A 14,669-nucleotide genomic window follows, 5' to 3' on the forward strand; every position below is an offset into this window, starting at 1 on the left:
GAAATCCTTACGACCTTCGAAAGGACCTCTTTAGAAATTTCGTATATTTTTGAAATCTCTCCTTCTTAATTAAGATCCCTGAGGGGCTCGGTTTGGGTTCGAACCCAACTGTCGGCAGCCCTGAGCATTGTTTTGGCATGGTGTCTAAGTATAGCCTACTTACACCATAGTTTTTCGTTGTTTTCCATTTCCAAACCAGGCAAATGCCGGGGTTGTACCTGTAGCCCTTTCCTATCCCATCGTCGCCGTAAGATCTGTCTGTGTCGGTGAGACCTAAAACAAGTAGCAATAAAACTATTGTATGTGGTGAGTGAGTTGCAGGAATCTTGGCGACAACACGAACATCCATTTCACGAATCAAGGTATTTAACCGTTTAAGATAAAGATCCCATAGCCAGGCCAGGAATCGGACCTGCGACCGGAGGACCGACGACCATGGAGCCAGTCGATGTATCTGTATATGATTAATAATAATAACAATCTTGTTTTATATACCATTAACTACGTTTATGGCTGTCAGAAAGGCCGAGGTGCCCGAATCATGTCCAGTAAGTTTCTTTCACGTGCTGATAACTTTACAGACACGAAACTGACGTATTTGGATACCTTCAAATACCTCTGGACTTAACCACAATCGATCTCGGAAACTTGGGCCGAGAAAGGCAGCGCTCTCTTATCAAGCCTACTAACCGTGGCGTATATGATTCAATGGGCTTGGAGGACTTAAATGTAATAGCGCCTTCTTGTTCAGAGAGGAAAGCAACGCAAAACTACTTCACTCGTCATTTATCTAGGGCGTCTCCTGAACTTCCTATGGCAGTGGAAGATGGCGCCGTTGGGGATTAATAAGCCTTTAAACCGAAGCCCCAATATATCCATACACATGGTACAACATTCAACTGGGAAGCCATCCTCTCTCAGCACTGATCATAAAGAAAAATAAATAAATGAAGTTATCAAAAAAGAAATGGAAGGGCAGCGAGGGGGTGCGGAAATATAAATCTCCCTAGGCCTCACAATACCAATACCATCTGGGTTGAAAGAGGAAAGGATTTACCCGAGGGAGGTCAGATAAGGAAGGTGAAAGAAACTAGCCTGACACAAGAAGCAATGCCAGATTGAGCTGTAGGTCCCGCGGTCGCCAAGATGAGAACCCCTGGAAATTCCCCTTCCAGTCGCCCCTTACAGCAGGCAGGGGTTACTTCGGATGTCTCCTACGGCCCCATCTTCTGGGGGTATAGTGCACGGTAGGACAGTGAGCTACGACGTCCCAGGACTACTTACATGAAGCAATCTCAACGACAGATAGATACCTTGTCACCAGTGACTTATTTTTCAAAGTCGAGAAGCAGTTCGTGTTGTGAATTCTCAATGTACCTTTCTCCCGTTTGGGGAACAAAACCTGAACCTTATCGGCTCTGCTAGTAAGTGATGGAGTATTACACAGAGACTTGTCACATCTTTGGTGACATCGTCAGCACGTGTTCGTAGTTTCTGGTGTGTTTCAAGGAGCCGGTTTTACTGAAGGCCACTCTAGACGAGGATGCAACGTAATTGCCCTAGCAATAAAAACACGACTAACATAGTATTCTTCTGTCAGGGGATAGGCAAGCTAATAACTTGAGTTAGTAAGAACATGCTCACTGTATGCTTCCCCAATCAAATGCTAATAATTGGATAATAAAGTTGTCTTTAAGTTAAAAATAAAAATTTATGAAACACAATTAATAATGGAATTATATTTTTAGTTCTCTCTTTGGACCTATACAGGTTGTGTCAGTCAAAAAAATGCAGAAATTAAAAAGAAAATAGGGAACCTAGGATCTGAGAAACCAGCGTAAGGATATATGAACGTAAATATGTCTGTCACTCCTTCCAGAATTACATACATCTAATTTCACATGTATTTATTTTCGCTTAGTTCTTACATTGTGTTCAGTTATTACTGTACAATACCATATCATTGACAGAGCTGAGTTAACACACCATTTTATACCTCAAAACTTCTGTTCACAATGACGACTACCAACCTCATTGCAAGCGTGGCATTGGTTTTAAGTAAAATAACTGTGGGATAAAATAAATTTGAAGTTGCATGGGAGAGGGTAAGGGTCATGTAATATACACTCCCCTGCAAAAATTTTAATTAGCGAAGGTTGGGAGATAACTAACGTGGAGAGGAATATTATGTCAGTAATAGAAATAATTGGAGGCTCAGCTGGTTCTCCATAGTCAGCATATGACATTCACAGGGTACAAGGCCCAATGGGGAGTACCTGAGGCGTACCTCTACTAAAATTATGTTCTGTTTACTAAATAAAATACAGCCTCTGATAACAATTTACCTCAAGACCAGGTTATAAGAAGACTAAAGGGGTCAATAGCCTATCGAACCGTTGTTCAAAACTTGTACGACCGAGTGAGTTGGCCGTGCGGATAGGGGCGCGCAGCTGTGAGCTTGCATCCGGGAGATAGTGGGATCAAACCCCACTGTCGGCAGCCCTGAATATGGTTTTCGGTGGTTGCCCATTTTCACACCAGGCAAATACTGGGGATGTAGCTTAATAAAGGCTACGGCCACTTCATTCCCACTCCTAGGCCTCTCCTATCCCATCGTCGCCATAAGACCTATCCGTGTGGGTGCGACGTAAAAACAAATTCAACAAAATCAAGCACAGCTTTCGGAGACGGTGAGGTACCAGAATGTTGTCCCACTGGAGTTCTTCAATGTTCAGGTAAATCTACCCGATACGGGGTGCCAGAATGTTGTCTCACTGGAGTTCTTCAATGTTCAGGTAAATCTACCCGATACGGGGTGCCAGAATGTTGTCTCACTGGATTTCTTGAATGTTCAGGTAAATCTACCAGATACGGGGTGCCAGAATGTTGTCCCACTGGAGTTCTTCAATGTTGAGGTAAATCTACCCGATACGGGGTGCCAGAATGTTGTCTCACTGGAGTTCTTCAATGTTCAGGTAAATCTACCCGATACGGGGTGCCAGAATGTTGTCTCACTGGAGTTCTTCAATGTTCAGGTAAATCTACCCGATACGGGGTGCCAGAATGTTGTCTCACTGGAGTTCTTCAATGTTGAGGTAAATCTACCCGATACGGAGTGCCAGAATGTTGTCTCACTGGAGTACTTCAATGTTCAGGTAAATCTACCCGATACGGGGTGCCAGAATGTTGTCTCTCTGGAGTTCTTCAATGTTGAGGTAAATCTACCCGATACGGGGTGCCAGAATGTTGTCTCACTGGAGTTCTTCAATGTTGAGGTAAATCTACCCGATACGGGGTGCCAGAATGTTGTCTCACTGGAGTTCTTCAATGTTCAGGTAAATCTACCCGATAAGGGGTGCTGGAGTTCTTCAATGTTGAGGTAAATCTACCCGATACGGGGTGCCAGAATGTTGTCTCACTGGATTTCTTCAATGTTGAGGTAAATCTACCCGATACGGGGTGCCAGAATGTTGTCTCACTATAGTTCTTCAATGTTGAGGTAAATCTACCCGATACGGGGTGCCAGAATGTTGTCTCACTGGAGTACTTCAATGTTCAGGTAAATCTACCGATACGGGGTGCCAGAATGTTGCCTCACTGGAGTTCTTCTACGTGCTGGTAAATCTACCCGAGATACGGGATGCCAGAATGTTGTCTCACTGGAGTACTTCAATGTTCAGGTAAATCTACCCGATACGGGGTGCCAGAATGTTGTCTCACTATAGTTCTTCAATGTTGAGGTAAATCTACCCGATACGGGGTGCCAGAATGTTGTCTCACTGGAGTACTTCAATGTTCAGGTAAATCTACCGGATACGGGGTGCCAGAATGTTGTCTCACTGGAGTACTTCAATGTTCAGGTAAATCTACCGATACGGGGTGCCAGAATGTTGCCTCACTGGAGTTCTTCTACGTGCTGGTAAATCTACCCGAGATACGGGATGCCAGAATGTTGTCTCACTGGAGTACTTCAATGTTCAGGTAAATCTACCCGATACGGGGTGCCAGAATGTTGTCTCACTATAGTTCTTCAATGTTGAGGTAAATCTACCCGATACGGGGTGCCAGAATGTTGTCTCACTGGAGTACTTCAATGTTCAGGTAAATCTACCGGATACGGGGTGCCAGAATGTTGTCTCACTGGAGTACTTCAATGTTCAGGTAAATCTACCCGATACGGGGTGCCAGAATGTTGTCTCACTGGAGTACTTCAATGTTCAGGTAAATCTACCCGATACGGGGTGCCAGAATGTTGTCTCACTGGAGTACTTCAATGTTCAGGTAAATCTACCCGATACGGGGTGCCAGAATGTTGTCTCACTATAGTTCTTCAATGTTGAGGTAAATCTGCCCGATACGGGGTGCCAGAATGTTGTCTCACTGAAGTACTTCAATGTTCAGGTAAATCTACCCGATACGGGGTGCCAGAATGTTGTCTCACTGGAGTTCTTCAATGTTGAGGTAAATCTACCCGATACGGAGTGCCAGAATGTTGTCTCACTGGAGTACTTCAATGTTCAGGTAAATCTACCCGATACGGGGTGCCAGAATGTTGTCTCACTGGAGTACTTCAATGTTCAGGTAAATCTACCCGATACGGGGTGCCAGAATGTTGTCTCACTGGATTTCTTGAATGTTCAGGTAAATCTACCAGATACGGGGTGCCAGAATGTTGTCCCACTGGAGTTCTTCAATGTTGAGGTAAATCTACCCGATACGGGGTGCCAGAATGTTGTCTCACTGGAGTTCTTCAATGTTCAGGTAAATCTACCCGATACGGGGTGCCAGAATGTTGTCTCACTGGAGTTCTTCAATGTTCAGGTAAATCTACCCGATACGGGGTGCCAGAATGTTGTCTCACTGGAGTTCTTCAATGTTGAGGTAAATCTACCCGATACGGAGTGCCAGAATGTTGTCTCACTGGAGTACTTCAATGTTCAGGTAAATCTACCCGATACGGGGTGCCAGAATGTTGTCTCTCTGGAGTTCTTCAATGTTGAGGTAAATCTACCCGATACGGGGTGCTGGAGTTCTTCAATGTTGAGGTAAATCTACCCGATACGGGGTGCCAGAATGTTGTCTCACTATAGTTCTTCAATGTTGAGGTAAATCTACCCGATACGGGGTGCCAGAATGTTGTCTCACTGGAGTACTTCAATGTTCAGGTAAATCTACTGATACGGGGTGCCAGAATGTTGTCTCTCTGGAGTTCTTCAATGTTGAGGTAAATCTACCCGATACGGGGTGCCAGAATGTTGTCTCACTGGAGTTCTTCAATGTTGAGGTAAATCTACCCGATACGGGGTGCCAGAATGTTGTCTCACTGGAGTTCTTCAATGTTGAGGTAAATCTACCCGATACGGGGTGCTGGAGTTCTTCAATGTTGAGGTAAATCTACCCGATACGGGGTGCCAGAATGTTGTCTCACTGGATTTCTTCAATGTTGAGGTAAATCTGCCCGATACGGGGTGCCAGAATGTTGTCTCACTGGAGTACTTCAATGTTCAGGTAAATCTACCGATACGGGGTGCCAGAATGTTGCCTCGCTGGAGTTTTTCTACGTGCTGGTAAATCTGCCCGAGATACGGGATGCCAGAATGTTGTCTCACTGGAGTACTTCAATGTTCAGGTAAATCTACCGATACGGGGTGCCAGAATGTTGCCTCACTGGATTTCTTCAATGTTGAGGTAAATCTACCCGAGATACGGGATGCCAGAATGTTGTCTCACTGGAGTACTTCAATGTTCAGGTAAATCTACCGATACGGGGTGCCAGAATGTTGTCTCACTATAGTTCTTCAATGTTGAGGTAAATCTACCCGATATGGGGTGCCAGAATGTTGTCTCACTGGAGTACTTCAATGTTCAGGTAAATCTACCGATACGGGGTGCCAGAATGTTGCCTCACTGGAGTTCTTCTACGTGCTGGTAAATCTACCCGACACGAGGCTGGCGCCTTGAGGACCTTAAAATACCACCGAACTGACCCGAGATTGAACCCTCCAACTTGATCTCTACCGTTATAACCTCTCAGCCTGAATGCCAAAGGACTATTTGCAAAATATAATAATTTTGAAGTTAATTTTAACTCTTGCTCTTCATATGTTTTAGTTGCACATTTCATGTTGTAGGGATTAGAGAAAAATCTACCCCCCACAGCAACATTGAACCTAGCACTGCTAGGGCAGAGATTTTTTCTCCCTTTACCTCGTCTGCAGGAAAATAATGACTGTTCTGCGAGTCAATGTTGCAAAGAAAGAAAGAAATATATATATATTCAGTAGGTTAAACATATTGCAAAATGTTCAGTTTCAGACTTTAAAGTATACACAGAATAAATACCGACCTCATGAAGTGAAATTGATAAGGAAATGTTCTTTATCAGGCGAACCTATCATAATAAAATAATTTCAGATTATATTATCCATATTTCACTAATTTATCCTGTTTTATGACTGCAATTTTAAGAAGAAGTTCCAATATGCCAAGCTGACAGGAGCTCAGAAAGGGAATTATTTCAAAAATAAAAAGCAAGAGAAATTGCTACCTTCCTTGCAAAAACGCTACGACTTATGCATTTTCTCTATTTCAGAAGTGGAAAACGAAAAAACCAATGAAGAAACAGTACCATGTGTCCCTTCAGAGAAACCAGTTCCCGGCATACTCCCAAGTACATCTACAGAGAATGTGAGTATTATATCAAACTAGCAAGATACCCGTGCTTCGCTACGGTATTATACTGAATTTTATAATTGAATGCTTATTGTTTTAGATATATAATCCGCCGAAATTCGCGAACTGACTCGTTTTCTGCGAGAATCCACCAAAATTCCCGATCTGACTGGTTTTCTATTATTTTACGGCACGTTTCCTCCCATTTTCAATCTTCGTTTCCAGCAATCGATTTCGTACTTCCAGGGCTAGGCTCAGGTATTCCTCCCGGTCAGTTGGGTCCGTAAATCTTTGCCATCTTTTCCTATAATCATTTCTAATATGGATAAAATCCTTCAGGAGATCCGGCGTGGTGTCATACTGGTTTCCTTGGCGGCACTGAACCCGCGGCCGGACTGCATTCTTAGTCATTAGCCGTCCAGGAGCCGTTACCAGCGCGGTCCGGAATATTATTATTATTATTATTATTATTATTATTATTATGTGTTGCTGGAATGGCTGATGACAGGGAAAACCGGAGTATCCGGAGAAAAACCTGTCCCGCCTCCGTTTTGTCCAGCATGAATGCCACATGGAGTGACCGGGATTTGAACCACGGAACCCAGCTGTGAGAGGCCGGCGCGCTGCCGCATGAGCAACGGAGGATCCTTATAAGTACATTAATAACCGTAAAATCAATTGGTCTCACCTCCTTCTACACCCCACCGAAGTTAAGTTTATTTACCGCCAACCCTCCCCCAACCCACTATAAAAAATTAAAAGAATGCTTGTTTCTTTATGTTTAAGGGAGATTCCAAACACCAATGTTCACGTCTATTACCTTCAGTTTTGAGATATAAGTATCCCCATAAAAATAATTAACTTTTTTTCACTTCATTTCACAATAATCCCCCCCCCCCCCTTAAGTGAATTTTCCCGCAAATAATACTTGTTTCTTTAATAGTAAAGGAACTTCTAAATACCAATTATCACGACTCTAACTTCTTCAGTTTTCGATTTCTGTGTCCTCATTAAAGGAATTCAACTCCTTTACACTCCCGCCCTCCAAGGTGGTTTCCCCACCAAAACGCGTTGTTCTTTGTTTTTAAAGGAGGTCCAAATAAGAATTTTCACGTCTGTAACAACTTTAGTTTTTATTAGATGTATGTATTCTCATAAATTAAGTCAATTAATTTTCCAATTCTTTCACCCCCCCCCCCCCTTCATTGGATTTTCCGAGAATACGTGTTTCTTTACTTTTAAAGCAGATTGCAAATATCAAATTTCACGTCTGTAACATCTTTATTTTTGAGATATCAGTATCCTAATTAAAATAATTCATCACCATTTTCAGTCACTTTTACCCCCCCCTTCCACCCAAGTAGTATTTTCGAAAACTAAGAGTACACGTTTCTTTATGTTTAATAGAGATAAAAAAAATACCATTTTTCACTTCTGTAACATGTTAAGTTTTTTTAGATATACTGTAAAAATTCTCATTTTAAAATTTCACCCCTTTTGAGTTCCCCTTAAGTGGAGTTTCCAAAAACAAATCACCTATATTTCTTTACATTTACAGGAGATTTACACCCACTCTTTACGTCTGTAACATTTTACGTTTCCAAGATATTCTGTAGATATAGTCTTTCAAAAAATTCACCCCAATTTGTCACTCCTGTTTAACCGCCATTAATTAGCTTTTCCAAAAACTAAAAAATACGTGTTTCTTAATTTTTAAAGGAGATCCCATATGCAAATTATCAGTTCTGTAATATCTTTCGTTTCTGAGATATGTGTATCCTCAATTAAGGCATTCAACCCATTTTTCACCCTTTTACACCCCTCCTATTAGGATTTTCAGGAAACAAAAAAAAAGTGTTCCTTTATTTTTAGAGGAGATTCTAACTACCAATTTTTACATCTGTAAATTTTAAAGTTTTAAGATGTAGACACACTCATTTTAAAAAATTCACCCCCCTTTTCACCCCCCAATATTTGGATTTTCCAAACACGAAAAAATACGTGTTTCTTTACTTTTAAAGTAGATCCAAAATACCAATTTTCAGGTCTGTAATATCTTCAGGTTCTGAAATATAAGTAGCCTCATGAATGGCATTCAACCCATTATTCACCCTTTTACACCCTTCCTATTGGGATTTTCCGAAAACAAAAGAATACGTGTTTCTTTATTTTTAAAGGAGATTCTAAATACCAATTTTTACATCTATAAACTTTAAAAGTTTTGAGATATAGATACGCTCATTTTAAAAATTCACCCCCTTTTCACCCCCCATTAATTGGATTTTCCACGAAAAGAAAAATACGTGTTTCTTTATTTTTAAAGGAGATCCCAAACACCAATTTTCAGGTCTGTAATATCTTCAGGTTCTGAAATATAAGTAGATTCATGAAATGCATTCGACCCCTTTTTCAACTTTTACCACCCTTCCTATTACGATTTTCCGAAAACAAAATATACGTGTTTCTTTATTTTTAATGGAGATTCCAAATACCATTTTTTACATCTATAACCTTTAAAAGTTTTGAGATATAGATACAGTCATTTTAAAATATTAGCCCCTTTTCACCCCCCTTAATTGGGTTTTGCAGAAACAAAAAAATACGTGTTTCTTTATTTTTAAAGGAGATCCCAAACACCAATTTTCAGGTCTATAATATCTTCAGTTTCTGAGATATAAGTAGCCTCATTAAAGGCATTCAACCCCTTTTTCACCCCTTTTCACACCTCCTATTGCGATTTTCCGAAAACAAAAAATACGTGTTTCTTTATTTTTAATGAAGATTCTAAATACCAATTTTTACATCTGCAAACTTTAAAAGTTTGGAGATATAGATTCACTAATTTTAAAAATTCACCCCCTTTTCACCCTCCCATTAATTAGATTTTCCAAAAACAAAAAAATACGTGTTTCTTTATTTTTAAAAGAGATCAAAAGTACCAATATTCAGGTCTGTAATATCTTCAGTTTCTTAGATATAACTACCGGTATCCTGATTAAAGGCATTGAACACATTTTCCCCCATTTTCACCCTTTTTCACCCCTCCTATTGGGATTTTCTGAAAACAAAAAAATACGTGTTTCCTTATTTTCAAGGAAGATTCTAAATACCAATTTTTACATTTGTAAACTTTTAAAGTTTTGAGATATAGGTGCACTCATTTTAAAACTTCACCCCCCCTTTTCACCCCCTTAGCAAAGGAATATCCAAAAATCCTCTCTTAGCGAGCACCTACATCTTAATATGAATGTATCCCCAAAATTTCATTTCATTATGTCCAGTAGTTTTGGCTCGGCGATGATGAATCAGTCAGTCAGGACAAGCTATTTTATATATATATAGATTAAGATACGTATATAACTAGCTGTTACCCACGGCTTCGCTCGCGAGGATTTCGTAATTTGATAAAAATTACTTGTTCCTCGGTATTGCACTAAGACATCTGTAAATCCCTGAAGTATAAAAACTCACCAAAAAATTGCATTTCATTTACCCCAGAATGTTTAAACCACATTTGTGGCATTGCTTTTCGGTGCTAAGGTGACCAGGCTACTGGCAGACCTAAATCTGGAACACGAGACATGGAACTCTATGTGTGACAAACAGTCCTTTTTTATGTCCAAAAAAATGTTTTCTTTATTTCTAAAGGAGATTCCAAATGCCAAATTTCACGTCAGTAACATCTTAATTTTTGAGAAACATCTTAATTTTTGAGATAAAGATAATCCAACTCCTTCTTCACTTATTTTCGATCTCCAGCTTAAGTTGACTTTCCGAAAACAAAAACTACGTGTTTATTTTTATTTTTATCTTTATTTTTAAAGGAGACTACAAATAACAAATTTTACGTCTGTAACATGATATGTTTATGAGATATAATGTAGATATACTCATTATAAAAACAGTCCCACTCCTTGGCTGAGTGTGAGCTTTGAGATCTTCGGTTCACAGGGTTCTGGCTTCGATTCCGGGCTAGGTCGGGGTTTTTAATCGCGTGTGATTAATTCTTCTGCCTCGGGGATACATTGTTTGTGTTTGTCCCAAAATTATCCCCTTCATATTCACTCAACACATCACATTACCAACCACAACAGGAACACGCAATAGTTATTACATTCCTACACATACGGTTGCCGTCAGGAAGGGCATCCAGCAGTAAAACAGTGTCAAATCCACATGTGCGACACAGTTCGCACCCGCAACTTCACAGATGTGGGTAAAGCGGTAGAAGGAAGGATATTCATTTAAAAAATTCACCCGCTTTTTTTCACCCCCTTAAGTGGATTTTTCAAAAAAAAGGTGTTTTCATTTTCAAAGGAGATTCCAAGTACCAATTTTAACGTCTGTAACATCTTCATTTTCTGAGATATATATATCCACATATAAATAATTAATTGAACTCCTTCCTCACTTCTTTTCACCCCCATCCCCTTAAGTGGACTTTCTGAAAACGAACATTTGTGTTCTTTTATTTTTAAAGGGAATTCCAAACACCAATTTTCATGTCTGTAACATGCTAGGTTTTTGTGATATATTGTAGACTAGCAAATGTACCCGTGCTTCGCTACGGTATTCTACAATGTATATGGATATCGATGTAAATAATGAGCGTGCAGCAAATGAGATTGTTTTAAAATTGCATGTCTCTTAGCCTTATCCGAGAAATAGCATAGCTTTTATATATATAGATGACGGATAAGCATGAGCACGTTGAAAAGTGCAGACTTCCACTTCGAGATTCATATCTCCTAAACGGTTTATGATATTAAGGAACGGTTTGCGCCATCAGACGCCTCATTTATCCCTCTAAAGGTTTGTTTCTAAACCATATCCTCGTATCTCCCATATTAAGGGGGTAAATTGAGTTCAAAGTTTGAATAGGGTGAAATTTGGGTGCATTTTCAACATTTTACATTACATTTTGCCTACTTATGTATAAGCTAGAATCATGAAATTTGGTACACACATGTCCCGTAATCGTGCCAATGTGCGCACCTAACGTGATGATCCTATCATTCTTATAAGTGTGTCAAACGATGAAATATACTTGTAAAAATTACCGAATTTACGAACAATCCAGAAATACGGCCAAATTTAACGTATAAGGGAGAGAGATACGACAAAATGTCACAGGACCAAAGTTGTAGATCACTCCGAATTGAAGCGACATTGTGCCATCCGTTTTGTGATACGACTTACCGTTTAGCCAAAAAATAGCTCAAAAGGAATGTCTGCACAGTCATTAAAATTGCCTCAATATTTCGATATCTTTGGGGGTAAAAATGAAAAATTTGAACATCTTGGAATTTTCCCGTCGGTTAGGGACCAAAAGCTATAATTTCACCAAATTTCAATTGTCTACCTCGTCTGGCAGGTTGTGCCGCCATCTTGATTTGGGGGGATAGGGGATAAGAATGAGGAAATTCCCGAAAATTTTAAGCCCACGAAACCTATAGGTTATCGTTTTGGATATACTATACGACTGTGTTCTTATGCTGAGCCCAAAATTTGAGGCCCCCAGCGTGCCCCCTTCAGGGAATTTTGAGAATTTCCGATTTTTCTAGGGATCCTGGGGTCATCAGTTTCCCTCGTACCAAGTTTCAAATTTCTGAAATTTCTGGAAGTGCCTCATTAATTCACGTCTTTTTTCATTTTTAAATATTTATATATACATCGCTCCAGCCCGACTTGCTTTTATATATATAGATGACGGATAAGCATGAACACGTTGAAAAGTGCAGACTTCCACTTCGAGATTCATATCTCCTAAACGGTTTATGATATTAAGGAACGGTTTGCGCCATCAGACGCCTCATTTATCCCTCTAAAGGTTTGTTGCTAAACCATATCCTCGTATCTCCCATATTAAGGGGGTAAATTGAGTTCAAATTTTGAATAGGGTGAAATTTGGTTGCATTTTTAACATTTTACATTACATTTTGCCTACTTACGTATAAGCTAGAATCATGAAATTTGGTACACACATGTCCCTTAATCGTCCCAATGTGCGCACCTAACGTGATGATCTTATCATCCTTATAAGTGTGTCATACGATGAAAGATACTTGTAAAAATCACCAAATTTACGAACAATCCAGAAATACGGCCAAATTTAAAGTATAAGGGAGAGAGATACGACAAAATGTCACAGGACCAAAGTTGTAGATCACTCCGAATTGAAGCGACATTGTGCCATCCGTTTTGTGATACGACTTACCGTTTAGCCAAAAAATAGCTCAAAAGGAATGTCTGCACAGTCATTAAAATTGCCTCCATATTTCGATATCTTTGGGGGTAAAAAGTGAAAAATTTGAACATCTTGGAATTTTCCCGTCGGTTAGGGACCAAAAGGTATAATTTCACCAAATTTCAATTGTCTACCTCGTCTGGCAGGTTGTGCCGCCATCTTGATTTGGGGGGATAGGGGATAAAAATGAGGAAATTCCCGAAAATTTTTAAGCCCACGAAACCTATAGGTTATCGTTTTGGATATACTATACGACTGTGTTCTTATGCTGAGCCCAAAATTTGAGCCCCCCCAGCGTGCCCCCTTCAGGGAATTTTGAGAATTTCCGATTTTTCTAGGGATCCTGGGGTCATCAGTTTCCCTCGTACCCAGTTTCAAATTTCTGAGATTTCTGGAAGTGCCTCATTAATTCACGTCTTTTTTCATTTTTAAATATTTATATATACATCGCTCCAGCCCGACTTGCTTTTATATATATAGACTCGCTTTCGCTCGTTGGGGGCTGCGCCCCCAAACCCCCAATTCCTCTATATTTCAAGTGCTCAAATGGAAAACTACTGTGACGGAAAGGTACTTCGTTACGAAGAACGAATTCGCCACCAGACGGCGCATATATTCGCGTACATATTTGGTCCTGTAATATTTTCTCGTACTGTATATTCACGATTTATAGACGAGGTAGCGTTAAACGTTCCGACGTGGTGAAAATTACGTACGATTCTCACAAGATAAGAAATTATTTTCCTAACGTAACGGGGAGCTATAATCTTGAAACTTGGAAGGTTTATTGTGGTTGAAACGCTCTATATTTCCGTTATTTGATGTTTTGTCGTATCTGTTCGAGTTGACCGTAGATTGGTTTAGAACCTTGGATTAGGAGGACAGGGTTTACGTATTACTTTCGTTTTTCCATGTTTACAGGGTGCTAGAATCATGCATTTGGTCACTTGTGGCCCACAAACGTTCCAATGAGCCTGCCAAATTTCATGATTCTATCGGTCTTTTAAGTGTGTAAAACAGTAAATTAATTACGAAAACTGTAAAAAATTGACGTTAATCTGAAAAATGGAGTTCTATCCAAGGCATAAGGGATCATGATACGACTAAAATTCCCGGGACCGAAGTTGTAGAACCCTTCATGATGGGATCCGAACGTCTTGTCCATTTGGCGGTACGACTTACAGTTTAGCCACCAAAATTATCGAAACGTTACTTAGCACCATAATGAAAATAGCTTCCAGATTTCGATAACTTCTGGAGATGAAAACGTTAAACAATTCAACTCCTTAGAATTTCTCCGTCGGTTGCAGGCCAAAGATGTAACTGCGACAAATTTTAATTCTTTGGCGCACTGCAACATATCGTCCAAAATTTAGTTTAAGGCAAGGGAAGTAAAAATAACACAAAATCAACATATGGAACTTTTCCACAATACAGCCCATTTGCTATCGTATTGTCAAATTTTAAGTTTCTAGCTCATGCCGAAGTGGGTAAACATTTATGCCAGCCAGTGAGCCAAACAGTTATATATATATAATATAGAGCCAGGCAATGTGCACGCTAAATAGTGGAGACTTTGGTTAGGAAATTTATTGCGGAAAAACGGTACGTCGTATCAAAGTATGGATTGCGCCATCAGACGACCCCTTTAGTCTTCTACATTACTGTCTTAGGCCTTTTCTAGTATCTTGCGTATTTATACCAAGGAAGGAGGTGAACATATCGATCCATGTCAAATTTCGACCGCTTT

The sequence above is a fragment of the Anabrus simplex genome, chromosome 1, assembly GCF_040414725.1.
Source record: "Anabrus simplex isolate iqAnaSimp1 chromosome 1, ASM4041472v1, whole genome shotgun sequence".
In the NCBI taxonomy this organism is placed as follows: Eukaryota; Metazoa; Arthropoda; class Insecta; order Orthoptera; family Tettigoniidae; genus Anabrus; species Anabrus simplex.